Source organism: Passer montanus, unplaced genomic scaffold (genome assembly GCF_014805655.1).
Source record: "Passer montanus isolate IOZ18808 unplaced genomic scaffold, ASM1480565v1 scaffold34, whole genome shotgun sequence".
In the NCBI taxonomy this organism is placed as follows: domain Eukaryota; kingdom Metazoa; phylum Chordata; class Aves; order Passeriformes; family Passeridae; genus Passer; species Passer montanus.
In genome coordinates, this window is record NW_024368152.1 from 3,123,515 (window position 1) to 3,150,771 (window position 27,257).

The 27,257-nt window shown below is 40.6% G+C and overlaps 1 protein-coding gene across 1 annotated transcript in view; it reads right to left on the reverse strand.

Annotated features, from left to right (window-relative positions):
• Nucleotides 1-24,876, reverse strand: part of FAM110C (family with sequence similarity 110 member C) — a 48,415-nt gene extending 23,539 nt beyond the window's left edge. The window contains exon 1 of the mRNA XM_039715647.1: nt 24,726-24,876. The gene's annotated coding sequence lies outside the window, so the exon portion shown is untranslated. The remainder of the gene's footprint in view (nt 1-24,725) is intronic.
• Nucleotides 24,877-27,257: the final 2,381 nt, after the last annotated feature.

Sequence of the window (27,257 nt, forward strand, 5' to 3'; positions counted from 1 at the left end):
GACTAAAGCTTTGCTGTGGGAAAGGCTGAAATGCATTTACCTACATAATGTGGTTGGTATTTTATCTTGGTGCACACAAGGCCCGCTGTCCATCTTTTCCACTCCCTTCTCCCTCAGCTCTCCCCCTCTGTTATCATTCTCCCTCACTTCCCACTCTCTCTCCCCCACTGCTGTCTTTGGCCAAGCATTCAGCAGCCTGCAGGGGAGGTGGCCTCTCTAATCACATTTGTGCTAATTGGGGCCTGATGAGAGGCATTTGCTTTCCCCTCGGAGCTGATGGCTCCCCAGCTGGGGCCCTGGCTGGCTCTGCTCTTTCCCTGTGTCTTGGCTGTTCCAGGAGGACAGCAGATGCTCCCTGCTCAGCCACAGAGAACAGCTGGCTGCTGTCCCTGCCGTGTCACAAACCAGCTTGTGCACCGTGCCACAGAGCCAGGACACTTGGAATCCTCCACCAGCATCCTGCTCCTCAGGAAGAGTCCCATGCTGCAAAATCGTAATTTTCTCTCACAGAAAAAAAACAAAACAAATTGTGTCCTGGTCTCAGTGTTTAAAGCAGGAACCCTCCAAGGACAGATAGCATCTCTATTGAAAAATGCACACACATAAGTGCAAAGATTGCTGTGAAAATGTGTTGATTTTAAATTTTTTTAAAATAGTAATTAACATAGTTTCTGAAGAGAGCCATCATATCTGATGGCTAAGGGCAAGGCAGGACCTCATGCACATAGAGCTCAGTTACAGGGGTAACCCACCAGAGTTTCTATATCAGTTTTTATTCAATTCAGTCATGGGATTTTCTACCCAGTCTCCTGATCATCTCCTTTTACTGCACCTTGGTTTGTACTTCTGTGTGATGTCAGATTTCCTGGATGGAACCTATTTGATAGAAGTACCAGAGCACCCTACATCCCAGTTATGGACAGGCAGTCGATGGGACCTGGTGCAGCCTGGGTAGCAGGCTGGTGGATGTGCTTCCCTTGGGCTGTGCTGTCTGCTGACCTCCCCCACATGTCCCCCAGAGCAGCCAGCTCTGGCATGACTTTGCCCCAGATGGTAACAAGGACCTGACCTCCAGCTTTTTGTTCCTGGTGGCCCAACAGAGCTTGTGCGCCTTTTTCTGGCTGTGGGCACGTGTTTCTGTGTGTGTACTGCAGAGGGAGAGCGTCCTCAGGGCCCTTCCAAAGATTGCAGCAGCATTATTCTGCTGGAAGCAGGATGCTGCCAGGGACTCCACACTCCCTACAGCTGCAATCCAGTTCATCCTCCAGGTGGTTTCTTCACTCCTGTTGATTAGATAATTCCTTTCTGGGGCCAGATCTAGTTGAAAAACAATCTATGGGAAATTTTGACTTCATTGTAAGAAGTCACTGAAGTGGGTTTTTTTGCTTACAAGCAGAAGAATGCTAAATTGGTGGCCTTTAGTTTGTAGAGCAGGTTGTGACCATTTGGTCTGTGGCAACTGAGGACACTTGCACAGAGACACTGACAGCTCCACCTTAAATAGGGCCTGATGCCAGCTTTCTTACAAGCCAGCAGAAACAATGAGTTTTTGTCAAGTACAAGTTCTTCTGAGCACAGGGGTGGGAAAAGAAAAATGGTAAAAGAGAGAAAACTGTTATTTGAATTTTTTACATCTTAAAATATTGCAAGTGGCTTTAATCACTGTATCACTTAACTGCATCAAAGAAAATGAGGCTAGGAGACGGCACTGAACACTCCTTCTGAACAACGTTTCCTTTGAGCTGTTTATCCATGCAGTGCTGTGCTGGAATGCAACCAGCAGAAATAGTATCTGACTTCTGCAAAGACCACTTAAGGTGCATTCTGTTGTTAAGGCAGATTGGTAAATTAGCTCTTTCTGATCAGGAGCTGTGTGTTTCACCTTAAATCTTCAAAACCTGGCCAGTTATCTGAGGGGAGAAACCGCCACTTAGTCCGCTTTGTCCACTTCTCCATTGTTCCTGCAGTAAGCCTTCCACTCAGGAGAGTTTGAAGTCCTGTGATCAATACATTTTTAATAACCTGCTATGTATCCATGTGCACTGACTCTGTGGCTGGATTCTTTTCACCTAACAGTACCAGTGGAGTTCAGCAAAGGACAACATGTTGTGTCCCCATGAGTGTCCCCATGTGGGTGCCATGAGCCTAAACTGTGCCCATGGCCCGTGGAGGTCTAGTCAATCACTCAACTTGTGTGGGTCTCCCTAAAGCCCACCTAAGTTCAGATGCTTAGATGCAGACTTCTGCATCATTTGAGCTGCCTGAGTGTCAACCCATGGGATGTCCAGCTGCTACCTGGAAGGAAATTGGTGCTCTCCAGGATATGTGCCACGTTTGATGGCACCATAAGCCACTTTATGCATCTTATTGTGACTCAAATGACACCAGATGCCTTTGTATAGGGACCTCAGTTTCCTTGTAACATCAGCATGACAGACTTCTAACTGGTCCTTCTGTGTTTCCTCTTTGTCCCCCTCTTGCTTGCTGGCGACACCTCTTTTATTTCAGGATGAAGTGTGTCTTGTAATTCTTCTTTTACTGCATCAGGACTGCCCAGGTCAGTTAGCTTCCATGCTAACTGCTGCAGCTTTTCCTGGGAATATGTCTCTCTAGGAGAGAGCAGCCTGCAGAGGATGATGGGTGGAGCTCAGGTGTTGTGTGGAAAAGGCTCTTGAGTCACAGCCTGTTCCCACACCACTGCTCCTGTCATCTGACTACACTTTGCCCTTTGGTCAGGACTTCTGGCAGTTTTGCAATATGTCTTTGGCTGATACTGTGGCCAAGTTCACCCAGGGTGTGGCATGGGCAGGATTAGTGCCCTCCTGCCTGAATTTCTAAAGAAACAATGTTCAGAAAAGGTAAATTTCAGCAAACAGCCATAATGACAATATAATAGCCATTGTTTGGGGTTTTTGTTTTGCTGTATACTGGATTATCCTGAGTTTAAAACAGAAGCACTGACAGTTACACCATCTTGCAGCCTTTGGACTGTGTCAATATTAAAATAATCATCTGCACTTTTCTCTACTACATATTTTCAGCTATGGCTGACCAGCTTGGAAATTCTTCAGAATGTTTTTTGCTGTAAGGGTATGCCTGCATGGGAAAGGTATTCTATAGAAAATCAAGACAAGAATTTGAAGTGCCAGTATCAACATAAGTGTTTCTCCATTTGAACAGCTTTGTTTCCTTTCCTGGTCACATCTAAAGTGATGGTCAGTGGTACCTTGATCTCTCTGTCCATGCTTGGTTGGGGCAGACATGGAACAATTTCTGTTCTGGAAGTCAAGTAACTATTGCTGCAGCATTGAGCATGAACTGAGGTGCTGACCTGTGCTGGCATGCCCTGTGAACTTCGAGCACATTGACTTCATTCATTTCCAAAATTCTCTAAGCTAAATGAGACAAAGAACTTTTTGAACAAATTGTTGACCTAAGAGTCAGCACAATGCATCATTCTGTACCATCTTCTCATAAAGAGAGGTCCTAGGACAAGATATCCGGACTCTGTGTTTCTGGAAGAGCTCTGCCACTCTGTTTAGCTGTCAGTGAGATAAAAAACTACTTGCATAAAAAAAAACTCCCTAACAACTGCAGTTTGGGAATTTTAAAAGATCACTCTCTTCCTGGGAACACCAAGAAGACAGTTTGTTCAGTGGCTGCATCATAAAAATGAAGGGGTTGAGGACTTTCTTTTTTCATAACCAATTCATCCACAATCAGTGTTTGCAGATGTGAAAAATGACTTGAGATACTAGTTTTTCTTTGTGAGACCCTGATGGTGGATCTAAGGGAGCAGTTTGTGCTCCTGTGCCTTGGCTTGTGGAAGGCTTAGAATCCAAATCTTGCTGTTTATTCTGGTTATACATTTAGATAATGCCTTGGCATTACACACGGGACTCAGTCTTCTGTCTGCGTACACTGTCAAGACTTAAATTTCTGCCTTCTGGTGAAAAGCTTTTTTTTCCCAGCTGCTTACTCAGTTTGTTGATGAAACAGGTTGAAGAGGAGAAGCCACCTTGGATGCAGCAGGGCTGCTCATGCAGCGAGCAATCTTCTGCCTTATTTTGGTTTGCTCTCATATCTAATAGGGCTGGGCTCTAATAGATAGACAGATAAAGGACAGATTGCAGTTGCCTGCTTACACTAGGTGTGCATACAGTAAATTATTATTTTACATTTGGCCTTAAACTCAGCCTTTTTTTTCCGAGGATAATGTGGTTCTTCTTACTCCCAAAGTTCTTTCAGAAGTCCACATCATACAAACTACAATATTTTATATCTTACATAGAATACATTACATCTTGTTTCCTTGAGCTACTATTTTGTTTCCACCTTCATAATTTCTCTCTCTATTTTATCCATCCTGAGAAACTGTATATTTTAACAACAAACAAATCAACAAAAATACAAAACCACGATCAAAAAAATAGCTGATGCTTTATGTTTGGCTACTTGTTCAGCTGAGTTTCAAAATGAAGTGCTAATGGTCCCAAAGTGCCATCAAGAATATTGTGGGGGAGTTTTTTTCCCCATACTGTTCCATTTTCAATTCTTCATAGTTCTTTCAATTTAGTTGAAAGAACTATGGTTTATCTCAATTATCTCAATTTGGTTGAGAAAATCTCATGGAAAAGGAGCATCTTTGGATAGTAAAAAGCACAGATAATTAATGCCTGTAAGTATATCCTGAGTGAGTACACACAAGAAAGTAAAGAGTGCCAGGAGTGTCAGTTTGCTAATTGTGGCCAGGGCTATTAATGACATTCTTGGGGCAGTTAATTACTCTTTTCTTTAGCTGAAGCCTAACTAGATAATAAGACCACCAGGACTCCATTTATTCTTCCTGCATACGAAGGCAATATGTGCCTTTAAACAGTGTGCAGACACATACAAATCAAATAATGATGTCAGATATTTATGGATATTTTCCAGTTTCTCCTTGAATATGCTGAAAAATTGACATATCATGTCACCCATAATTAAGTAGGATGGAAACTAGAGTGTTTTGTCTGCCAAATTCATAAGTGAGGTATATAATGGTGGTATAAGGTTCACATAAGTGACCTGCTGTGTGAAAGCAGGAGGGTTAATTTAGTGAATACAGGAGAAGGGTGGGTGGTAGCAGCAGATGAAAACGGGTGTATTAAAATCATATGAAGGACAATACTTGGTGAGACCAAAATCCAGGTGTCCCAGTATTCTCCCACTGGTAGGGTCCCATAATGGATGTTTAACACACTCAGGATTGTGGCTCAGGAATTCTGCCATGTGTCTGTGTCCCTCTGGTATAAGCACACTTGTTTCCATTAAGGTATAGGCTGTTTGTATTGTGCTTTTCCTTAACTATCTCATACTGTGTTCATCATGCATCTTTCTCTAGACTGTCGGGAGGAATATTTTTAAATCAAATTTTCACAAATTGTCCTGAACTGCACTCAAAAGCAAAATTAAAATAGAAGTGGGAGAAATCCCAGTGTAAGAGCAGATGAGAAACTCGTGATAATGTCAAAGACAGAGCCTTTTCTTTTTAAGAAAATTCTGAAAGAATGGGCATTAAGATTGCAGAAGGCAAGGTCTTCAAGCAGTGGAATGCAGGACAGGAGGAGTTTGACATTAACATAGAATTCCACCAAAATCTGGCACTTATGATGAGATGTCAGCCTGGGGCTTTAGTGAAACGTGTTAGTAGAGCATGAAATCTCTATGGCAGAGGTAACATCTGTGTTTACTGGCTGTTTTCTATGGCTAACTTCGTGAGTCTGTGGTAACTTTAACTAACCCAGCACTGATTTTTGGGATGTGACTGAGTAATGGACAGTGGGGTTGTTGTAGAGGTTTACAAACAATTCATAAAGTAAAGGAGCAGCAGAAGCAAGACATTAAATAACAACATAGCTGCTGTTTATTTCATACATCTACAAACAGTACATGTTAGAAAATATCAGTGTGTTACTTCTGCAATGACATCAGGGTCATAAAAGTTGAAGGATTATATGAAAATAGAAGTAACTTTGAGGATTGTAAATGGAACAATAACAGTGTCTAGCAGATACTGTAATCTTAATCTTTCAATTTTTAAATTGTCTGAAATCATCAGTTTATATGCCTCTTAGATAGAAAACTAGCTTAGATGACTCAAACTATATTTACATTACATAGAGTACATCTGGGAAAAGGTCTGTGACAACAGAAGGTACCACTGCATCTTCTTCAGTGTTTCTCAGGTCCTATACAGAGTACCCATTTGTGCCAATCACAATGATGCAAAGGCTGAGGAGCCACTGTCTTCCTGCTACTGTCTTTTACTTGTCACCTGTAGCACTTCCTCACCCTCCAGAAGTGATATCATTACACAGGAAGAAAAAGGTGTTTTTACCCACTAAATCAAACTAACCTATTCTAAATTATATGGGATTTTTTTTAGCGGCTACAGGAACATTTATAATCTCTGCACTCATCTGAGTGTGGGAAATGTCTCCAGATCCACCTCTCTGATTGGTGGGGTCTCCAAAGTGAATTGTGCTAGGAGGAATATGGTTCTTTTCTGTTCTTTCTACCTAGTTTCTGGTTTTCTTCTGCTTAGTGGGGTATAACTTTCTGACACACATTTGGGGTTTGGTATTAGATTGAAAAATCAGACTTCAAGGTCAACTGAAAATTCTCACTGCTAAAAGGAGGAGTTTTCTTCACATTGGCACACCAGATGCATTGCTCTCCCACACACAAGAAATTATACTCTCACTTCAATGAGTGTGCATGCTCCAGATGTAATAGCTGTCCCTGAAAATAACAAATGCACTTAAATTATGTCTTGAGTATGGTCTCATTGACTTCAGCAGGGCAGTTCATGGGATTAAAATTAAACAGGTATAGGCACTTTCGCAGGTTGCTGTCATCAGGACATCATCACATGCCCCCAGGAACTCTACTGCTCAGTGAGATCAGCTTTCTTTTGCATGAATAAATACAAGTTTCAGGATTAAAAAATGTTTTTAAGAAGGAGAAGGGAGAGTGACATGGCAGGAAACAGATTTTCCACCTTGACTGACAGATGCTGGAGTGTGAAGAGTGCTGGCAGGGCCTGTTACAGGGGCTCAAGGGCTGCAGTCCTGGCACAGAGCTGCTGCTCTGGTTCTGTTTCAGAGGGTCCTGCAGAGCTCTGTGAGCACAGACAGCGTTGCCTGGCCCGGGGTTGAGGCAGCCTGCACAACTTACTGGTAACCAGGGCTGCAGTGGTCCTGGGCCTGGCTTCTGTTTTGTTGGCACCTTTACTTTTGAATAGAAGTTTCAGAAGCCTGGGGTTTAGCTCTGTCCTGACTTACAAAATGTAGCATCCTTGCCTTTGATGATTTCTCTACTCTGTATTGTGCCTTCCCCAATGCACAGAGTTTTAAGAAAAACTAAATGATGATTCCTTCTTCTTCTCAATTATTTTGTATGAACTGATAGCAGATTCATTTAAATTTAGGGCCAAAATCATGGCCTGTGTCAGCAATTTGGGTCAGCACTGAGTGATGTTATTTAACTCCTGTATAGTTTTTATATAGTGGTGGACTTGGCAGTGCAGTGTTCATGGTTGCACTCAATCTCAAGGGTCCTTTCCAACCTAAATGCTGCTAGGATTCTACACAATCAGGTAAAATGCAGATACTCTGGCTTACAAAAATGTTATTATTTGCTGCAGGTCAGTTTGTTTGAAAATTTGTCCTAATTGTGGTAGTGCGTAAAAGAGAGGGCAAAGCTTTGTGGAGATACAGGGACAAGGCTAAAACTTTGCCATTAAACATGGGCCAAATAGACTTTTTTAATGATCTTTACAATGAAAAGGAGGCAGAGTTCAGTGGAAGCTGGTTGTTCTGCTGAGAGTGATAAAGGATGCCCCACATGTCTGAAAGCCTTGTATTCAAATTTATGGGTTCCTCTACCACTGCATTTTCTGTGTAGTCAAAACATTATCAGGTAATTAGTTAAAATACCTAAATTCTACATTTTGAAAGAGTAAACAAGATTCAAAACTGACATTTGAGCAGTGCATAGAATATAAACCTTGATGTGGTTTGAACAGACATGAGTATTATTGGATGTATCCCGTTCAATGCATTGTTTTGACAGCTTATCCCTCAGAGTCTGAACAAGTTGTAACTCTTTTATACAGAGGCTTCTTCCTCGGATGTTGCCTCAAGGGAATGAAAGATTGGTTTGTAACAGTGGATGGGGAGCTGAAGGTCGGGAGTAAATTCTGTTTACTAAAACATATTCTGGTGCTTAATCTAATGCTGGGTGAGCTCACTCACACAGCAAAGTTTAGAGAAAGAAAGGAGAAAAACCTTGGCAACTTCATTAAAATGATTGGTGGTATGTGCAGGAAAAGAAGAGAAGGACAAAGAAAGGTCCTGCTAGTACAAGAAGGGTAAATACTGGAGAAGATGAATTTTACTTTCAAAATAATAACTGTGTTCTGGTCAAGTATGCCCATAAATCTGTAATATAGCCTAGGATTTCAGAACTAAACATTTTTTACTTCCTGAAATAAATTTTTGAGAATATTTCCAGAGATCTTTTTAAGAATCCAATGCAGGAAAAACAGCATTGGTATGTACAAATTTATTCAGCAACCTGAAATTGTATTTTTCATCCCTCATTCAATTTATTTATTTGTAAAGGTCTTTCTAACACCAGTAAATTGTTATTCAGTACCACATGTTACATTTTTTTCAGGATTGTCCACTGACCTGAAAAGAGTATGGTCTACTAAAGCACCTATTTGGAGACATGATGCAAGATTGTTTCCATTGTTTAACATGGGAGGCATTGAGTTTAGTTGGTTGAGTCTTTAAAAATATGGCACAGATTATTTCATACTTTTCTACTAACATGGTTGGTTTTTAAAATTTTATAAACATAGTGATCACAAAAAGTTCAGTGCAGGAGGGACATGGACCCAATCCATAGAAATATACTGTGTAGAAAGTACCCGTGGAGAGGGTCTCTGCCCTCTGTGGCTGCCCTGCCAAGCCTGTGTGCAGCCTCCTGCCATGTCCTGATGTCTGCTGATTGATAGAATCAGAGTTACACATTGCTGTGGGGAAGTTTTCAATCTTCTGAATCTTGTTTTCAACTACTTTTTGGTCAAATTGTAGGTGACACAGATCCTGACATATTTAGCACAAGGGGAAATGACTGCCAGGTCTCTGGAGAGGCTGCTTTGTAATTGCTCTCACCGAAGCATTGTTATTATCACTAATAAGAGGGCTGGAGCTGAGAAACAGCACTCATGTTTGGGAGCTGGATGTGCAAGGGGAAATGGAGTAAGTAAGGAGATGTCAACGGTTGTCAGCACCCAAATTCTCCAGTGGTGAAAATACAGGAGATGGAATGTTAATTGCTTTTCTGGAAAATGCCTTCTAATATGGGAATTGCTCATATGAGTATTCTGCAGTCCTACAAGCTTTATTTGAAATTCAAAACGAGCTTTTGTCATCAGTGCATACCAGCCAGAGTGACTTTTAATTTAATGTTACCCTACAGAGTTCCACCAAATGTTAATAAGTGATTGTACACAGCACGGGTGTTTGAAGAAGCCCCCTCAGAAAAGGTTGCAGAACCACATTGTGCTATAATTTGTATTGAGATAGTGTCCTGGGATCCAAAATTAATTTGTATTTTTTCAGTTTGTTTTCTGTGTGCTTTGCATTTCAAACTACTTTTATATACAAATCCTTCACTGCCTCAGCAGGTCACAAATATTTAATGGAGGAAAAAGAGATAAAGAGTGGCTGCCCAGCTGTGTGTGCACCTGCAGGTCAGGGTGCTGGTGACTGAGATGAAACAGGAGGATGTTTGGAGCCAGTTGTCTTGGGCTCTGTGTAGATACCTGATGGCAGACAGTAAGTGAGATAAGAAATTCATAGTCTGAAAGATGAGGTAAACAGTGAAAAAAAGAAGAAAGTCACTCCAGAGAACACCAAGTGTTATGCAGTACCCACTGTACCTAGCAGTGCCTTTGCAGCATCGCACACACAAGCCACAGCTGGTACAAGGGGCTGCCCTTCTTTGCCTCTTTGTTTTTCTGCCTGATGGTACCAGCAGCAGGGATCTACCTGTGCCTTGGGGCTCAGAGCCATCGCTCCCACCTGGGCCAGCAAGGCTGAGACGAGTGCAGCTGACTGTGAAAAGGAGTTTGAAGGGCACAAGTGTCCCTTGTGCTCTGCTGCCACTGGGCGTGGGTGGGCAGGAGCCCCGCAGCCCCCAGCTCTCCTTGCCTTCCTCACTGTGCCTGCTCCTGGAGGAGCTGTTGCTGCGCTGAGGGCAGAGCAAGACACCTCCCTCCCCTGCAACATCCCCACTCCTGCAACCATCCCACCCTGCTGCAGCTTTCAAACTCGCGCTGCTTTGATGGATTAAGACCTAGTAATAATTTACTGATCCGTGAAGCCTGATATTTCATCTGGGAAATGAAAGAGACATTCACAGGATTATGCACTCCCACCATCTTATATCATCAGTCTTCCCTCTGGATTTTTTCAGGTAGCAGCTATATTGGGATTGTGTAGTACATAGAAAACAGGAACTTGAAACCAAGCAAGGCTTTCAAATGCTTCATTTGAAAACAGAAATGAGCATACAATAATATGCAATTTTTTCCTGATTTCCATATTCCAAAATAAGTAACAGGGAGGAAAACAAGTTCATTTTCCTGTTCAGACACTTCAGATAATGTTTGCCAGCACAAGTCACAATCATGTCTTTGGCCTTTTTTTTAAAATAATGATATTGCAAATCATTAAATGCTGTTTCAAAAATGATTTTTATCTAGAAAATCAAGGAATTTTGAATTAAGTAGCCTTAGAAGATTTTAGAGATCTACATATTCCTTTAAAAGTATATTTTTCATGTGAATTACTGCCTATATAATGTAGATCCTTATTTTTCAAATAAATTTACATCAGAAGTGTATTAATATCTAAATATGAGCACAAAAGAATTACTTATTAGTGGAAGCATTTTTTTACAAAAGCTAAAATAGTAGACACCAGTTTACTAATTTTAATTCTACCAAAATCTGAATGTCCAAGCCTTGCTCAAACTGGAGCCTTTTACTGCTGCCAAGAAACCATAATCAGGAAAAGGAGTCTCTCACCTATCTGAGCATTTTTGCAATGACCAAGTGTCATGTGTGACAAACAGGTGGCAGTGAGCAGGGGAGCTGAATACTGGAGAACAGTACAACAGTCTGTGTCAAATACATCACTGGCTGCAAGGCAGACCACAGAATAAAAATTGCCTACTCAGTAATTTATGCAATGATGGCAAAACTACCTTGATTTTTGTAATGATGTTAAAACTACCTTGTTTTTATTTAATATAATTTCTCAGGTTTTGTTGCATCTTCTTTTTCTGTATATTCTATATTGTCTTTAATATATATTCTAGCCTTTGTTTTTTCCTGTCTGACAGCATGGTAATGTTCTTTCACTTTCAAAAAAGGTCAAACCAGCTTTTTTGTCTGAAATCTTTAACAGGAATCTCCAGTCACTCTGCAAGCTGGTGCCTCCCCCATGCATTGCAATAGGTTATTAACTCCAGAAACTTGTGGTAGACATCTTAATTTCAGTATCGTTTCAGCTGCTGCACAGGTCATTTTACCACATTCCTGCTACAGGCTGTTTGAACCAGAACTCACTCCTGGGTTAATTACTGAAGGAGAAGAATCGGATGAAAATGCCTCTGCTCTGTGTCCATGCCAGGTGACAGAGGGCAAGAATCTTCCTGCACATCCAGCTGGCATGTGGAGGAGAGCTGGGATGGGATTCTGGGCTGTATCCAATGTAGAAGTTTGCCCCCTTTATGTCCATAATTATCACCAGGTATCACTGAACTGGCCAGCACATGAAAAACTCATACCAGGGCATGGCATAAACTGTCTTTTGCCACGCTGGTGTTTGGGGAGAATGGGACTTTGGTGGAATGGAGGATGGGTGTGCCACACTGAGAAACAGACATAAAAGGAGGGACTATTCAGCATAGATTATGCTGGAAGGAAGGGAGGGGCGAGCCTCTGCTCTTGGGGGCACATCAGGTAGTAGGGAGCAAGGCTGTGGGAAATCACACTGGCAAAACTATTCATTTTAGTATATTTGAACTTTAACCAACTACTGACCTTGAAAAGTAGGAACAAGACTTTTGAAGTAGTTATTGAAAAGATGCAAGAGGCAGTAGAGATTTCCTAAGGAGGAAGCAGGTGAGTAGACACCCAGAGCCTTTCCCTTTGAGAGCTTCCCAGCCAGCCCCTGGACATGGTGAATGAAAGGCTGACAATAAACACAGAGCTAAAGATACTTCTCATCTCTGGGGCTTTAATTTTACATGTACCAGGCTGTTTAAGAAGACATCACAGCCTCTGGAAGGAAGCAATAGGAAACTTTAAATTCCAACGAGGAGATCTTTCTTTTCTGTCAGAGAAAAGGGCAACTTAATTACCCTGTTCTGCTTTGCTCAGCCATCGTGGTGTTCCTGCTGAATACAAAATGCTGAGCAGGAGTTAGGGCTTAATAGAAGATCCAGCACTGAGCTGATTCACTCTGTTTTGAGAAATGACTTATTATTTATTTGCTGGTGTCAGTTTTGCCATTAGCTCTAAGGAGAGAAGTAAACAATATTTTTCTGACGCACCCATCAGTCCTTCCTCAGAATGCACAGTTGCTCAGTTCTTAACTAGAGATGTTTATATGGTGGGGTTGCAGGCATTTTAACTAACCTGCTGCCCCTTTGCCTATAGCCAGTCTCTGATGCTGTTGAGACTTTACTGGCCCTCAAAGTTTGTATTTTAATGAACAAAGTTTTGCTGGTTATATCATTAATCTTCTATGTACCTTTCACCCCATTTTCTTCCCTGTTAAAAGACTCGGGAATCTCTTGCAATGACATAAAAGTTGCAAAAACAGTGATTTTCAAATAATTGTTTCTGTAGTTAATTTTCCCAAATGTACTTTTCAAAGCATTTAAATTTTTGGCTTTTTCTTGGTCCTTTTTTGTGTGTTTGAGGGGGAGGACTTGTTGCTGTTTTGGTTTGGTTTTGGTTAGTGGTTTTTTGTGGTTTCTTTTTTGAAGGATTTTAGGTAGAATTTTCTATGTCATTGAGTTTTATGCAGCAAATATAAACGAGATTCTTGTTGCAGCACACCCCAAATAATGTGAATGGCTGCTATAGAGATTCAACCTTTTAAAGAGAAATGGTACAATATTGTCAATAGACATGTTGTCTGAAAAGCTAACTTTTAAATTTTTAAATTAAAAAAAAAAGAAGGATCTTAGTCTGCTATCATTGTTTTTCACCTCTTCATAAATAATGTTAACCTTCATAGGTTTATCTAATTGTACTATGTACGTTTTGTTATCAAAGGAAAAAAACCAAACCAGAAGTCCTTTATGCATGTCAAAGAGCCATTTACAGAAAACCATTTTCTTCACCTCACTGAAATTTCATACAGGGAAGTTGAATCACTTACAAAAGGAATTTTGATGTCAGTATTGTAAAAATATTCATTTTTCTAGTGGTGAAGGCTCATAAACTTGGAAGTTCTTAAAGCTTTTCTACCATCAGACTAAAACCTGTGAATAACTCCCGGACTGACGTATTTATTTATTATTCTTCACTTTTGACATTTTATGACCCCACACTGATGAATAATTCTGTCAGTGCTAATTCTAACCAGATAATCAAACAAGTGTGAGTAAAAACATTGCCACTGTGGGACAACATCCCCTCAGAGACCTAACTTACACTTTCCTTCCTCTGAATCCTTCTTCTGTCTCTCATCTCTGTCCTCCACATCCTGTTACCACAGAAAACATATGGCATGACAATTCTGGGGAATAATCTCTTATGAGAGCAATTTATGCTTTTGAAAGAAGCAGATAACCTTTCAGGAACCCAAGTCCTTCTTTGGACATAAAATTGAAGCCCTGAGCTCCTGAGGTAAATACTAGCTACTTTTTTATTAATTAGATGTGTAAATCATTTAAGACAGCTGAGAGTGGCTGGCCAGCTTGAGCCTCAGGAATAGCATGGGGAATGCTAGATAAGATAAGAAGGTGATTATCCCTTACTGGAAAAAAAAAATAACAGGTAATGTATTGCCTAAGGAGGAGGAGAAGGTTGATGGGGGCAGGGAGGAGAGATTCCACAATGTTCCATTAAAAATGTTCCATTAGAAAGTCTGTTGACTCCCATTTTTATGGATTTGAGTTCCTACCATCATCGTTTTGTGTTTTGTTTACTTTGTAAGGAACACCACAAAAGAGGAAGCAGTGAAACAGAATAAGAAAGCACTTCTGCTCTGTGGCCTCAGGATTGGAAAGCCATGCTCCTCTAGGGCAGGACTCAAAAAGGATATGCAAAACCTAAAAAAAAGAGACAGAACAGCACTGGAGAACAAAAAGGAAAATAAATTTTGGCTGTGGAATGAGCCATTGTTTGACGTGGAACCAGCTCCACAGCTGGGCAGCTGAAGGACTAGATACAATACATTGATTTTCAGTTATGAAAATGTCTCACAGAGCTCTTTTATATGACATTGGATACATGTACCTAAAGGAGAATTGCCAATAACAGCTAAATGGAAAAGAGGAAAATTCTTTATAAGAAAACAGATATAATAAAGATTATGAAGATGTATCTTACTAAGAAACCATTATTGTAGGGAGGCTCTAAGTGAGATAAATAGTAAGACAGCTTGTTCATTATAGCACACTGTGCATTGTATATCATAATAACTGCACTGTACTGATATTCCAGCACTTCCAAGAAGCTTTACATTGGTGTTTCTCTTATTTTCTCAGTAGGCTCCTGATTCAGGGGCAAGATCATCCTGTGCTACTAGAGATTTGAGCACACGATTCTGACATCATTTGGCTAGTTAAAGTGCTGTAGAATGTCTTCTCACAATGATGTCTATTTTATAGTTTGTCTTCTGACTGTAAATAAAAGCCATTAAGAAGCCTTATGAGTCAACACCTTGGCACGGCTCTATTTACAACACACCTCTTTATATGGAGATTGTCTGATTATGCTTTATATTCTGACATTTAAATAAGTATATTCTGAGCTTTATTTTCTGAGCATTTAAAAAGCTCCTTAAGAGCTCAAAGCACAATAGCACTGAATAATTTACTCTTGTTTGAAGGAGACTTTCAAACAGCTCTCCAGGTGCCTCTGAAGTAAGTGTTGACTGTTTGCCTGCTCGTGTGAAAGCTGGAGGATGGTGATGCCCAGTGTCACAAGACCTCCTTAGGATGTGGGATCAGCCTACTTCCACATGAGCCACAGGCTTGGCTTTTTCCATGCTATGTGAGTTATTTGTAACTACAAAGAGTGTCATGTTCAATGACCAGTGGCAGTGGCAATAGATAAAATTTTAGAAATTTCATCTGTACCTCACTCAAGTGTAAAAAATGCCCTAAAATATACTTAGCTTTAGAAAAAGAGAGCTGTCCTGTGATATCTCATATCTGAGGATGTTTCTCCAGCTCCTCTGGTGTTTCCATGTCTTTTATTGTCTCAGGGGTATTTCACAATAGCAATCTTCCAGCAACAGTCTGAGTAGTGCCAGAGATTCAACAGAAAAATGGACTGAAGTGGATTGAATATCAGTTCCTGGGCTGTGTAGCTTTCTGCAGTGCCAAAGAATTTTAAGACTACAGAGAAAACCTTTTCCATGCCAGCAGGCCTAGGACTGAGTTTCATGACTCCTGCAGCCAGTATCACCCCATCCCCTCTAAAGCTTTGCCCTGTACTCAGAAGGAGTAAAATCCACTGCTCCTGCTTGGTTAAAACCCTTCCTTGCTCCACCCATTCCAGACTGAAGGCTCTTCTCCAGAGAACAGACTACACTACATCAACACAGGCTCACTGGGAGCGATTGTCTTCACCCAATGTGAATTGGTTGGTGGACATGAATCTCACAGCCACCGTGGGTCATTCTGGCCCAGGGACTCTTGCTTTGGGAATTTAACCTGGCCCTAAGCAATGCCCAAATGGGAGCTGTGCCTCTCTGCCACTCCTTGCCTGTGAGAACTGCACCAAAGGGTCATCAAGAGCATGAAACTTTTACAGGAAAAAGTAAAAAGGGAAAAGCAGAGTTTTATTCAGCAGTGTAGTCCTACACAAAATCTTCTAGTGGTGATTGAACTGATCCAAGCTGGTCTTTTACTCACAGGATATTTGACAAGAGCTACAGCTCTTGAGCCAGTCCCAGCTGGAGTCACTTGGCACTCTGCTCTCAGCTGTGGCAGGTGTATGTGCCACCTTTGTCTGGCATTATTCCTAGAAATACCCAGGGAGTACAAGTGATACTGAAGAGACACAATATTTGTGTTATATGTTTTTCCCCAAATATTTTGGTTTTAAACTCTATCTGCTAGAGCCTCCAAAGCTGTTGTGGACCTTAAAATTATTTCACTATCACAGAAAACTCTACTGCTCATAAACTACTTCTGAGTTTTAGTGAGGTCATTAGTCATTTTCTGGAAGAACACAGTTCAGTAAAGTGCACTAGGACACAAAAAATATTTCTGGCAAAAGACACCAGCATGAAGGGTGATTCACCCACAGGAGGATTACAGTAAATTACAAAGCAACCTGGAAAGCTGACAGCAGGGATGAATGCAGGAAAGCAAATGTGATTTTATATAGTAGGAACTTGATATATGAAAGGAAATTAAGATCAAGTTTAAAAAATGATGACTGAGCATAATCAAACTACATCCATCTCATTAAAGCAAATTTATTTTCAGCTTGTTACTTTGATATAACTTTCTTATGTTTTCATGCTATATCTTTAGTCTTTAATGAAGGAAGCTGAATAAAACTGTCTATCAAAGAAGGTTTATTTTACTCATCTTTTGAGATGTGTGAGCCATATTTACACTCCAACAGCAGGGGATCTTTCCCACAATAGCATGACCTGGAGGATTTTCTCGCCTGCAGTAACTGCAGATGCATGCCTGAGGCTGCCTCCTCTGCACCTACTGCCTGTGGCTGCTGCAGGGCAGATCAGGGCATCCTGACAGCTCCTCCAGATGCAGGAACACAAAATGCACCATGACTGAAAAGAAAGGCAGGAGCAAAGGCTGTGCCTGTACACATCAGGAGCGCATCAAGGAGAGTGGTTTGGGATAAGAAAGGTTCTCTTCTCCTTCATGTCATTATCTACAGATACATTCACACTGTGGGTCACTCCATGACTCTTACCTACTTTCCCAGAAAAACTACTATCAAAAAGGCTCTGCTCTTTGAAAGCTAAAGAAAAGAACCGGGTGCATAGACTGAAAAGTCTTTGTTATGAAAGGTGTAAGAAGTGGGCTCAAGTCTCACCAGGGAGTTTGCTTACAGAGAAAACACAAAAAACTCTCTTCAGCTGAGTGACAATACAGTAAGATGAGAGAACACTGAAAACCCCCCATTTTGTGGATACAAAGCAGGTATGTGTTTCCTTCAGTTGTGGAAGTAAGTCTATACCTTTTACTAGGTACTGATGGTGCTCTAAAAGAGATTTACACATGGCTGAAAATCTGGTCTGTTTGGCCAAATATGTTTTAACAGAACTCCTCCTGCTATTACTGAGAATGCCATTACCAAGAATAAGCAAACTTGCTTTAGCCCAGGATCAGCCATCGCTCAACTGCTTTTACACAGTTCCAGGCGAATGGAGGGGAATTGGATGTTCTCCAATGAATTTGGAAATCTGTATGGCTATTAGTGCATGGGTATAGCAACATCCATCACAGTATTATACCTACGCACAAGTGCTTGGAAAAAACACAGTCAGGATGTTTCTTTGTTCGTATGTATATTTAATAAGAATACATTCCCTCCTGAGCTGCCTCCTTTACATAGAGGTATCTGCCTGCAGAGCAATGTGCTGTTGGATTAAAGCTACAAAACACGCAGACATCAGCAATATGTTGGTTTCTGGTAGCAAGGGTTTGTCACACCTTGTTAGTAAAGAATTTAATTTTCAGCCCAGTATATTGAGTGCAGGACAGGCTGCCCCCTCAGGCTTTAAATTAATGTTTTAAATGAGATAGAAGCATTCCAGGGAAAAGAAATTACCTGAAAATCACACATCTTCTAGCATATAATTCTATTCCATAATTTTGACACCTGAATTAAATCAAATTTGTATCTCTATTCTTATTTCAGAAGGATATTTTTCTAAGTTTCTGATGTAGGAATAAAGGACCAAAGGAAAGAGATATGCAAAAAAACCCAGAGAGGACTTCCACTGGCACATAACAAACACGTTGTAAATACCAAAACAAAACCAAGGTTCAGTAATTATGCTAGAATAAGCACCTGGACTTAGAGACAAAAACAGAGCCTAGAACACTGATCTAAATGTTTAACAAGATGAAAATTTCAAAATCTGGATTCTTTTGCATTTCAGAAATTGTGTACTGAGATATTTGAAATGAAAATTGATGATTTCTTAAACCTGCAAATTTACTGAAGATAAGGTGGAAAGTAATTGTTTAATAATCATTATTGCCCATGTATTCTTGTTATTCTTTCCTTTAACCAAGGAAAAACAGCTGAATCAGTGCAACTGTAGGGATTTTATAATATTTGTATGCTTTACTCCTTGGGAGGACTCATAACACAATGAGTAAATTTTCCATTGTCAAGGTTTTGCACAGACTATGTCCTTCCACATTAAAATAGCATGTCTGAAGATTAATGTGCAACAAAAAAAGTTCAATTACAGACAAGACTTTAATGATATTGTGCACAGGGCCTTAATGTCTTATCAACTCTGATTTTGGGGCCAAAAATGGTGTCTGCCATTTTAGAAACACACAAATGACAGTGCACTTTAAAGGAAAATAGTCTCTTTTGTTAAATGAAAGGATCATTTAATTTTACTGGAATAAAGGGGGCATAAGAAGAAGTAGGATCTACAATCATCTAGGCCTCATGCAGAGTGAAACCCAAGATATAACCCAAACAGCTTCATATTGTTTAAATCTTAGTGAAAACAAACATTTTAAGGATTCCACACTGTTTGAAACGTAGAAGGCTTGTGTCAGTTCTGTATTCCACATTCACCCTTTGCTGTTATCTCGTGTCTTCTTGTAGCATGAATTCTGATGTGGTTGGAGTGATGAAATGCAGCTGATAAAAAAGAGAATTCTGTCCCTGACTTTCAGCCTTCCTAACATCGGGTGCTGGAGCTACTGATCAACAGAAAAGGTAATTTATTTACATAATGGATTTTAGGATGAACAGTGGTCACAGTGCTTGTCGTGATTTTCATTCCTACTTAATATTCCTTTGGGAAATGAACAGTGACACAGTACAAGGTGGGAGAGGATGTTGATTCAAGTCTATGTTCACACAAAATAATTTGGCTCTGCAAAAATTATCAATCCAAGTTCCAACTTTATAACATGACATTACAGTATAAATATACTTTTTAATTCCAATTTGGTAAGAGCTTGCTAGTGGATTGCCTAGGACAGAATGGCCATGGGGAATGACACTATTTTCAAAGAAATTTTAGTCCTTATAATGATAAATGTGGGGAAAAGTCAACCACTTTAAAATACCACTGCACTACCAAGGTTCCTTTCTCTGCATATTCTGAATACTCAGGAATTCAGACTAAGGAGGTGTTGAAAGCACTTGTGCTCACTTGGGCATCACTTGGGAAAACTGAGGGTTCACTTGGGAATGACAGCAGCACAGGGCAGGAGAGTGAGGCCAGGACCTCAATCCAGAAAACTTGCTTTTCAGCTGCAGCTGCAGGTGAACTTAATTGAAATGGTGATTGTTCACTACTTCTCATGAGTCTCCCCACAATTTCAGGGATGTATTTTGGAGGTTACTTCAACACAAGTAAAACATGTGGGACAATGTACTGGTGTGCCATTAGAAAATATGAGAAGCATTGCAAAGCCTGGTTTGATTTTATGCAGTGTAAGCATACATTTCTGTGACTGTTCCTCAAATTCTGATACAGTAATTCTTCACATAAGTTAGAATTTATTTTCTTCTTGCTTCATGTGATTAATCTTTTAGAGAAAGAATTAAAAAAAAAAAGGCTTCTTTCCACATTGATTATAATCCAAAATCTTAGCTCTATGACGCAGATGAATTACCACGAGCTTTATTTGTAGATGCACGGTCTTGGCGAGCACAGCAGGATGTGAGAAGCTCAAGGTCAAACAGTGAGGCAGCACTGAAGGAGAAAACATGCCCTGCTCATCCCGATTCCTGTTCCAGCACCTCTCTGCTGGTTCATCATCCCAATTAGTGTGGGCACAAAGAAAAGGCTTAAGAAATATGCCAAAAATCAGTGTACCTAGGCAGATGATAGAAAGCAGAGGAGAATGTACCATGTCTTTGAATGCCTCCTCCTGCCCAAAGGCAGGGTTATTTATCTCTGGCTCTGCCAGTTCTGTTGCTTTTTTGTGTAACCTGTTCTTAAAAAACAACACTGGCAATCTCCTCCCTTCATTAGGCAATCTCTCCTGGCTGTATATCCCAGGTCTCCAGATTTGCCTTTCATTGCAGCAGTTCTGGGGAGCTGCTGTTCACATGCTGACTTGTTGTGGCTAGTCTTGATAGAGCTCCATGAGATAAAACATTGTGTGGGCTGCTGCCATCCAGGCTGTTTTGTCACTGGGTAAGGGCTGGGGCAATGAGGGAGCTTTTGCCTTGGCTGGTGAAGGTTGTCTGTAAATTGTCAGTGTGCATGTAGAGGTTTGCAGATGTACAGGACATAGATTCTGGCAGCCACAGCCCTTCAGCAAGAGTTAGAAGGTGCTCTGGCCCATGTAGAGAGCTGGGCTGATGGTGCTGTGGGTAGGCACGAGTCAGCAAAGAGTTTCAGGTGGTGTTATGAGAGATAAGAGCCCTGGCAGCTTTGGAAGCAGGGGAAGGGCAGTCTCAGGAGTGAGCAGGGAATAGGAAGGAAAATGTGTCAATTTTAAGATCCTACAATACAGAAATTGTACAGCTTTTTTGGAGAAAACCTAAGGGATGGATTTCAACCTTACAGCCCTAAGGGCAGAGAATAAAATATTAATACATAGCATTTCTTTTTCATTTTTATTGAGTCTAAGTGGGTGCTTTCTTAATACCACCCCTTATATACCCAGTACTTATTCTGTCTAAATATCCATACATCAGTTCATATCTGTAAATCAAGACCAACATGTGTCTCTAAGCCCATTAGCCATTCCTGGTGACTACATCCATTGTAATGAATATTATATTTTAATAATTGATGTTTCACATGCCCTATTTTTCTGTTCTTTGCACTGGGACCTTCTCCAAATGCATCTGAAGCACTCCTGGTAAATGGAAGGTAATGATGAAGTGAAACTACAACTTCACTTCACACAGTGATATTTTCCCTTTTGTTGATGGTCAGAATTTACATGTTAAATTAGAGTCAAATTTCGGCTCAATCACTGGATTCCTGTTACAATCCTAAGGAATTGAGGTTTTGTGATACTTTCTCCAAATTCAATGGAAAGGAAATAATGAAACATTCATGTAAGTAAATTACAGCTCCACATCCTATTAGTCATAGAACTTGCAAGTAATTTGAAATCTTGAGTATATATGAATTATTGAACAATGAGTGAAAATGAAAGAAAATGGGGACTATAACATGCACTTCCACCTTTGTGTAAATTGCTACTATGGTACCTCCGTTCAGTAATTTCAGGGCAGCATTGAAAGAGCAGCAGAAACCTGTAATATTTAAAAACAATAGGACTCTTATTACATAGCAAAGCCAGAAGGCAGCAACAGATCAAAGATGAGAAAGGACTTAAAAGGGAATGTGGATGGTTCCAGTTAGTCCCACCTGAGCTCATGGATAGGCTGAATCCTGCACCTCTTCTGATTGCCCTCCTTCCATTTGGCCAGTGGAGAAGGACACATTAACACATTTTGTTAAAGACAGCTGGGGCAAGCTAAGAACAAAGGTGTGCCCCAGCATCATCTCTGGAACTGTCCAAAGTTGGCAACTCTGGATAATAGTTGTCATCTATGGGATGAATGGGTGAAAAATTTTTTATAATAAAGAGATAGGCACTGCAGAATAGCTACACAGAGGTACAGATTCAGCTTTTAGAATAGGTGTATATATAATCTTGAATTTTGTAAAAGGTTATTTTCCTGGTATTTAGGTTTTTATATATTCCCAATTTTTATGTGGCTATTTACCTCAACAATTTTAGCACCCTTCTTTAAAATTTTCTCCTTTTCTTGGTATGAAAATTTGAGTAGCACTTTTTTTTATGGCCAACACCCAAATCTCATTCAATTTTCTCAACTCCTCATCACCTGCGCCTTCACTCATTAGCTCTTCCTGTATCCTACAGATTTCTCTTCTGGCATAATCTTTAATATGGTCTCTTTTTCTTGATCCTTCCAGTTAATTTAACCCCACATGAGGCAAGACTAACTTCTGCAGCCACCACTTTCATGGTAGCATTTTGTTTTAACAAGACCAGATTCAAAGCCTTTCTTTGCTTAGGAATGTGTTTCTCAATTGCAAACAAATTTCATGGCTATCAAACTAGATATCTGATTTTCATGTCTAATTGATGTCTGGGAACTAAAAACCTTCCATTGTCATTTGTAATATTTATCTTCCTATATTGTTAATATTTTTTTCTGTAGGTTAAGTACTTGAATATTTTTCTTAAGTAACCTTAAGGATTTTTTTCTATGCCATCACCACTACTGACAAGATTTCAGCAGTCTGCTATTTATTTCTCTTTTCTCATTACTATTTCAATCTCAGAGATAAGATCTTGATTGCTATTTGATTGTGGTTTAGTTTTCTCTACAGTATTTGTTCTTACATTCTGCACAGTAGTTCCAATTCCCAGATTTTATTTTCTGGACTTCACAAGCTTCTTGTATATCAATTTCTCTGTCATTTTCTCACCAGTATCTCTTAGTTTCCTACATGGAAACTCATTAACCATACCTTCTATCTGATGACTTTTGCAAGAATCATTCTTTCTCCCAGTTCTGCTTCCTCTCTGCTCTCCCTTCCTTCTTTTTCTTTCCTTTCTGATCAATAGCTGGGGTCTCTAAGATCCTCTACCAATTTTCTCCCTTTAGTTCATAAATTAAATTCATAGTCATGCACAGACCTCACACACTGACTTTGATGGAGTTCAAGAGGAGTCCTTGCTCTACAACAGCTTTCTGATATTTTCTAATGAAAAACTTTCTTCTACTATCAAACTTTGTGTTCAATATTTATTGTTTTGACACGTCACTTCATTAAATCCAGCCAAGCTTCAAATGTCTGTTCATAAATGAGGTTTCTAACCCTGTCTATACCAGAACTGTCTCTTGGCTGTTTTTTCTGAGAGGATATGATCCTTCAGTTTAAAGAAAAACTTAGGCCGGCCAAAGGAAAAGCTGGAAAAGGCAGGCAAATTTTGCATTTGTAGTTAATTTTAGAATGAGCTGAAGAACCTTTTTGGCAAGTACAAGCTGTACTTTTGTAATGGCCACACTGGCACAGCCTGTGTAGCACTGGAAGGGCCAAGTAGCAAGTTCTCTCTGCAGTCACGATATGAGATACTGGCCCTTGTCTGCGAGGAGGCACATGAACCTTGGGGTGCTGTTTGCTCCTTGTCACAGGAGACCTGTGTGAGAGGGCTCCAAGCAGCACTTTGGAGATGGGCCAGCAGCTTCCTTTGCCAGTCAAAATCAACTGTTCACAAACAGGTTCGTTTGTGCAAGTTATCTGGCACCTAGACAAAAGTTAGGCTGAGAGGAAACAGGAGTCCTTTGTGAATGTCTCACAAATAAGAAAAGAAACTAATTTAATCAAGCACTCTAGAAAATAGATAGTATGAGCAGTTTCAGTTTTAAGCTAGAGAAGTCTTACTGAACCAGCTGTAAGAATATGAGTACAGATTTAGTAATGACAACTTGCTAACTATCTTTTGCAAAATCATTGTGCCATTTTTAGATAGTGAATTAAGTCCTTTGAGTATCAAGGCTCCAGGAAGTGATAAGACAGCTTGTGAAAAGGCAGCTTGGGCAGCTCAGGTGCTTGCGGCTTGGTAAAGTATTTATAGGATACCTATGGTTATTCCAGGTGAGATGGACTGCACATTGCCATGCATGCAGTGGCTAGGTAGGACTGGCAATTCCTTGAAGAAAGGCAGAGGTCTAAGAGTCCAGGAGAAAAGGGGGAATCTTACTTCTCCTTTTACCTGTGTGAATATAATGCATGACTTCTTGATTTCAGTGCATGAAAATTCTCTGCATGCACTTCCAGTGTGACTGAAAACATAGATATAATGCTGCTGATTAAAAGTATAACCTTAAAAATAAAAGTGCACCAGAGGTTTTGCTCTCCAACTCACCAAGGACATTGATCAATGCTCAGCAAAGCCTTTTCATCTCACCTCTCACCTCACCTCTCACTGTCACCTCTGGAGAAATCACAGAATAACAGAGTACGTATCTGGCTTCCTCCTTGTTTAGGCTTTTAACCTCATTGTGAGCCCAGGGAAAAAGCAGCAATGAGGTAAGTAGGTAAATTAAAGACTGAGAACACTTCTGGTCTCTGTCTCTCCTCCTTTTTTTTCCACTCCCAAATTAGGAAAAATGTATACCAGGATTTTAATGAGGAGTTAAACCGGAGCATGACTTTTAGACCCGAAATGGGACTTACCTTGCTGTTTTCTGTTCACCAGACTTTTATTCCCTGAAATGAGGCTGTGGGAATTCAGTTTGCTTGCATGGGGTATGACATCTACAGCATGAATTTTTCTGTTGTTATTTAATTTAGCACTGCAAAGCATCCACCAATTCTATTTGAGGCTCCATCAATGCTCTTAATGTTGCCACTGTAGATAGGCTGTTTATTTCAACAGATAGTCCTCAGAACCTGATAAATTTAAAATGTTGAGGCTAGTGTTGGAGATTGCACCACCACTGCCAAGCCAAAATAAGACTGAGATAAGTGGAGCTATTAAAAACATAGGGTATTACTGCTGGAAAAATTCTGTTTCCTCTTTCAGCTTTTATTTAAATGACAACACATGCAGTTTACTGAAACTAGTAGATGGAGATGTTTTCCTTTTTTTTTTCCTTCTTTTTTTTTTTATGATCAACATTTCACAAAGAGTGAAAATAGTAGCAAAGGCCTTTTTCATTCCTTAGTTTTAATTTTCTGACACTGGACATGCCAGCACCTGTGTGTGAAGCAGTGCCCACTTCCCACCACACAATCCCAGAGGGCTGTCCAAGCTTCTACCTGCTCTCACTTAGTGCATGTGCTACCCAGGCACTGGAGACTGTTGATGGTGTGGAGTAGGGCAGGGCACTCAGTGGTGGTACACAATTCACTGCTAAACTATCACATCAGCTGGCATTAGTTCTGACCCCTAACCCATATAAATCCTATTTAATGTATGCCTGTTCAAGTATATGAAAGAAGATGGGCGTAGTGAAGATAATGTGAAGAAAATGAAGCATTATGCTCACAGCAATGCTATGGGCCCTTGCTGTGACATACACAGTGCACAGTTGGTGCTGTAGGGCCACCCTTATTTTACCTGTGATATGCCAGGAAACTTTCCCAGCTTTGTTCTGCAACCCCCCCACTGCAGTTCTTGGCAGCACCTTGCTTTTATTGTGGTGAAATATCTCTTTACACAAAGTGCCCAGGGACACAATGGAACATTAGTCTCTACCAGGAGGCAAGTATTAAATACCATGCATGAAATAACAATACCCAAATGGATTCCCATGGGAGAGGGAAGTGTTTCCCTGTTTCTCCAGTGCAGGCACAGCAGTACCACCTTTCTGATTCTTCCTCCATAAAAATCCCCAAAAGCCAATCAATTCCCTATTTTCTGGGAGAAGAACAGCCCTTTCCTCCTCCAAAAGGCATCTGATATTTGCTGATGGCGGAATATCCAACTCAGTCAGCGATTGAAGCTTTGAAAGCAGCCCTTTTTTCCCTGGAAGTTAATTTAGAATGAGCTGCATTTTTGATGCTGTCAGAAAGCTTGGCTGGTTAGTCCTCAAAGGTTACGAACAACAGGAGAGAAGGGAGGGTTCCTGTTGTGCTATGGCAACTGTCACAAACTCGTGTACACATTAGCAAGATCAAACGTTTGCTCAGCCTGGGAAAGAGCAGGTAAACACCACACTAATCCCTCTGGAGCTGTGGGACACACGGGCTGCCAGCATGTACGGCTTTCGTCAAGAGATGCAACAAGTCAGTCAGGATTCGTTTCTCTCCTTGCAGTTTATTTATTCAAGGTTTGTGCTTTGCAAGGCTGCCCTGCTTGTTCCTTGTCATGCAGCTGCGCTGAGTGAAGTACAAGGGAGTGTAGCACAAAGGGAGAAGGAAGCTTCAAGAGGTCAGCTTTGCACTAGAAAAGCAGAGAGCAAGCTGATGGCAAGGTACCAGCTGCAAGCTCTGCACTTCCTTAACCGTCAGACCTATCTGGCTCCAGCAGGTTCCCAACGAGCTGAGCTGGGTGTTGAGGATGCATTTATAGTAAGGGCAACATGCCTTTGAGCTGATGCAGAAGGTACATCCATCTTCATAAGTGATTTGGTGCCTGAATCAGGGTTTCCCCATGGACACCTTCTTTCCTTTGGGATCCAGGCTCCAAAGGCTGGGTTTTGGTATGATCCCAGAAAAGCTTAAAGGATACTGGTTTACTTGAGTGAGAAATTACTTCGGTTAATTTTGTATCCTCCTAACAGTGCTGAAAAAAGACTGTGAATCTGTACTAAAATCTAAGAGAGTACTACAGTCTGTGCAGAACATATGCACAAAATTGTGATTAGCCTTGCATGCATAATTATTTTCAGGCCATGTGAATTAAAGGAAAAAAAACCTCTGAAACATTATTGAGTATTGAGGTGGACATCTCAGAGGTGCCTTCACTTTGAATCAAGCCAGGTGTGTACTATGGAGAAAAAAAAGTCCTGAAGAACTGAAAAGGCAGTATGAGATTCTGGTGACATTGGAAAGCTGCTTCCATGTTTGTCCAGATCCATCAGCATCTAAGGAGAAGTGGTTTGGCTTAGCTACCTTGGAATATGTTAAGAGAGACTCGTCTCTGTGTACGTTGCTTAGGTTTTCTTTTAAGTGCCTCTCCAAATTTGTTTTCCTAAGGCCTTAATCAAAATTTTATAAGTAAGGAAAGACACATTTAGCAGAGTCTACTGGGTGTTAGTGGTC